Here is a 4,193-nt window from a genome sequence, read left to right as displayed (position 1 = left end):
GAATGCTTCTTGCATCACCCAGACTGTTTCAGGGTTTTTTTTTTTTTCAATTCATCATCATTGACAGGAAATAGACATGTGCTGAAACAAATGACGGTACACATCTTGATGATGATAAGAATTCTCTGGCCAAAGGCAACATCTTGAACCTTGTAGTCACTTTCTCAGAAGAGAAGCAAGAAATAAATCCCTAGCTGACCTTATTTCAAAATACAACCCATTGGGTAGGTTTCCATAGCAACTGTTGGCTAATGTTCGGCTAGGGAGCTTCAATGTATTGGAAGGGAAACACAGCGGGGAGCAGAAGAGTAGCACCATTTTGATCCTCTGCTCCACTCTACTCCTTGCTGGATTCTTGTTCCTCTCACCTTACACACAACTGGCAGATCTACCCCTCCAAGTGCCTATGTGAACCTGCCTCCCCAAATCCTTATGCTTGTATTTGTCTCCATCGCTAGGTTAGCTAACTTCATCTTGCTCTTTTTTCAGACTGGGTGGGGGCACTTTACCTCCCCATGGAGCTGCTCCTGCCAAGAATATACCATGCAAAATTAAGACTTCAGTCCCTAAACACACTTATTAGGCAGAGAGCCTTCCAGATAAACATTTATTTTACACAGCTGTCAGGTTATGCCGGCCTTCCCCAACCTGAGCCCTACTAGATGCTTTGGATTACAACTCTCAACATTCCTGACCACCAACCATGGTCAAGAAAGTAAATGATGGGGGCTGAAATCCAAAGCATTTGGACTGTACCAGTTTGGAGAAGACTAGCTCATGCCATTACTAGTTGTGCCTTTAGCTATTCTCAGCCTCTTCCAGTTCTTTGCTTGCAGGGCATAGACTAATCCTGCTTTCTGTGAGCTTGAATCACCATCTTTCTGTTTCTTCCAGTATTTTTACAGCTACATTAATGGGAAGAAATTGAATGAGCTTAGCTATATCTAGCATAAAAAAAGAGTGATGGAGAAAGCGACAAAATCTCTTCCTATAATGCAGTTGTTAAAGACACAGAGGTCCTGCCAGCAAGAAAGTTTGCAGTCCTACAGTAGGCTATTATGTACTTTTCCTGCCCCACACGTTATCCAGCTCTGCTTCTTGGAACCTGTACATTGCACTGACATTCAACATAAAAGCACTTAGAACACATTTCAAGTGTTCAAAGAACTTCACATATATTATCTCAGTAATCCATACAAAAGCTCTGTGTAATCAACATTAATAACCTCTTGCATAGAGGGTTGAGGTTGTGAAAACAGGTGCTTGGACACACAGCTCTCACTTTAAAGTTGCTATGCCCAGACAGATCCTTGCACTGGGCATCCTGTCTGGAAAAGACAGTGCAAGAAATGGTTAACAGATTAGCCCACCAAATCCAAAATAATGCAGCACATACTGCAAAAGAGAAGTCAAAGACGGACCATGACTAGAGGTGCCTTCAGAAAAAGGGCAGGATACTCAGCTAGCTCAAGCAGTTGTATGTGCCACTCACTACCAGCTTCTAAGTTCAGAACCAATCAACATTTGAGAGGAAACTTGTTCCTGAGTTCAGATATGTCAATCATTGTGAGATTCTAAGCTTGAAAACAAAACTGTTCTGTTGAAGTGTCACAGAGAAACATATTCATGTTTATTCCACACAACATTGTCATTTACAGCTGTGGGGCAAAACAAAATCAATGGGCAAAAAATATCCTGCCTTACTTGAAAGATTAGAGGTTGCATACAAAACCCTGGAAAAAAAAACTTGTGTTCAACCTGAAAGAAATACAGTTGCTCCCATGAACATACCAGGGAGATTATTCCAGAATTTCACTCCCTTATAAAGCCTTGTCCTGCAGCAATAACTTCACATCCAAACATTCCCGTGTCTCAGCCACAACTCAGTCAGCCAACTATGTATTTAACATACATCATGTTATCACTAGCAAGCCTTCTTCCTCCAACCTCAGATACACATCCTACAAATACACACACTATCTAGGAGCATGTTTTCATTCATCCAAACCTAATAGCTGTCACTAATTGCTGAGATGCTACAGAGAACAGGATGAAATACATTTAAGCTTTAATCCTAAACAAATTTTCTTAGTACATATAAGATTGGACGGAGCAGCTTCAAACCTAAACACACATGCTAAGGAGAAACAAGAGATACACCTGCCCAGGACTGGTGTTTATATTGTATGGATGTAAATAGTTCAGTGCAAACACTATGTGTTTTTTGTTTGTTGGTGTATTCAACCCCAAAATTTGTCATTTCAACTGGATAAAAGAAGCAACGTTACAGCTCACAAAGCATACTTACCTTAAGAAACAGCCCCGAGGTTACCCCTGCCTGACACATTCACCAAGCCTGGCAAAAAGGGTCACTGCCACCCCCCACCCCTCGACCTCTGGATCTTTTAGTAGCCACACAACACACAAAGTCAGTAGGTGCAGTTTACACCTATACTACACCTCCATGTTTGGGAATGCTTTAGCTGCTGAATTCATGCCTGATGTGCGGCCATTAAAGGGACTGGAACTCAGTCAAAAAAGAGAGAGATGGCAATCCAACTCACAAAGTAGCTACTCAAGCAGCTCAAAGGACGCCCGTGGTAGCCAACGGTCAAGTTAAGGCTGGTTCAAGGCGGAAAGCTCCAAGTAAACACTAGAGCCGGTATAAGCCAAGCTTCAGTAAAACCCACAGACCCGTGAGGGGGGCAGAAACGCTTTGAGCAGAAGGAGCACGGTGCTGCCGTCATCCCCCACATGCCTTCGCTCAGGTGAGGGGCTCCCTGTTACCGATCCTTGGTCCAGCAGCACTGGAGAATGGCACTCGGCGTGGGTGGGAGGTCGGTGGCGGGCACAAGGTCGCCCTCCTCGCCACCCTGGGCTTAGAACAGCGAGAGAACGAGGCGAAAGGAAAAGGCGTGCTGGGCCACATGGTTTCACTTTCACGGGCCCGGGAGGCAACAAAACCACCCCCTTGGCGGAGAGCCATCTTCTTTTCTTCCTCCCCACATCCCAGCTCCTCCGCTGCCGTGAAACGCCCCCTGCACCTTCTCCCCCTGCGTTGCAGTCCAAAGCCGGCACAGCTCTTCCCTGCAGCGGAGCTCCAACTTCGCAGCCCCGCTCTGCGCCTTCCCACCCAGCGAGCCAAGCAGCGCATGCCGTCCCCGGTGCTCTCCCAGCCCCACTGCTTTGCGTGTGCCCGAATGCCCGCCGGCCCGCCGCCACCCCTCCCGCTCCCCGCCCCGGGCCCAGACCTGTGGCTCGATGGCGGGATGCCGGTGGTGTAAGCAGTGGTATGCTACGACGGGGAGGAGAACGTGGGGACGGTGGAGCAGCAGGGACCTCCGGCCTCACGGAGTCCTCCCTGCGCCCGCCCTCTCGCTGCCCTGGGCTGCTTGGGCGCCGCCTGGGCTCGGCTCCGGCGGCGGCGGCGGGACCATGGTCTCGGGTACTGGCACGAGGGAGTGGGGAGGAGGCTCCTCCGGCCAGGGACAGGCAAACAGAGCGGGCCGTCGCTTCCCGCGTCACCGCAGCAGAAAAGCGCGCTCAGCCGCAGTCTCGCAATCCTTGCAAGGCGGGGGGGTGGGTGGGTGGGAGAGCGTGACTGGGAGGAGATCGCGCACGACACGGAAACGCGGTTTGTGTAAAGGAGTGCAGCGGTGGGGGCACGGAGGGAGCGCGGTGGGGGTGATGCGCTGTGCCAGGTGGAGAGGAAATCGGGGCAAGCGCGGGGCACGGCTGCGGCTTATTGGAAGCCGCTCGTCTTTGCCGTGGTTATGCTCCCCTGCTCTGTTGGGGTCGAATGGGCGAGGATGGGTGGGGGGGACGCGATGCGCGTTTATTCTTCTACCCCCCCCCCCACAAGATGCGCGCGTACTCGCAAAAAGACGTTGCGGCACAAAAGCTTTCCGGGTTTGCAATTCAGGGAGATGGTTGGGATCGGTAAGAGAGCGACGTGCACGCGCAGAGGTGGAAAGGATTGTGGCCGGCAGGACCCCGCCCCTCTGGGATGTCTACCCCCTCGTTCGGATTCCTCACCGGCGGGAGCGGGAGGCCTCCCACCGGCCCGGCCCGGCCCTTTTTAGCACGGGTTTAGTTGCCATAGAAACTGCGACCCAGAGCTGGCAAAGTCGCTGCTCTTCCGTGCTCGCGCTCGCTCGCTCTCTTCCCCGCCCCTCCCGTGACATCACAGTTCA

General features: G+C 50.8%; 1 protein-coding gene across 3 annotated transcripts in view; it reads right to left on the bottom strand.

Annotated features, from left to right (window-relative positions):
• Window positions 1-3,517, bottom strand: part of PITPNM1 (phosphatidylinositol transfer protein membrane associated 1) — a 22,777-nt gene extending 19,260 nt beyond the window's left edge. The window contains exon 1 of one of the 3 annotated variants that reach the window (XM_044422738.1): window positions 3,252-3,517. The gene's annotated coding sequence lies outside the window, so the exon portion shown is untranslated. The other 2 variants (XM_044422741.1, XM_044422739.1) reach the window with 2 other exon arrangements.
• Between the last annotated feature and the right edge of the window lie 676 nt (window positions 3,518-4,193).

Source organism: Varanus komodoensis, unplaced genomic scaffold, assembly GCF_004798865.1.
Source record: "Varanus komodoensis strain SLA01 unplaced genomic scaffold, ASM479886v1 scaffold134, whole genome shotgun sequence".
In the NCBI taxonomy this organism is placed as follows: Eukaryota; Metazoa; Chordata; class Lepidosauria; order Squamata; family Varanidae; genus Varanus; species Varanus komodoensis.
This window is presented reverse-complemented; position numbering and strand designations above follow the sequence as displayed.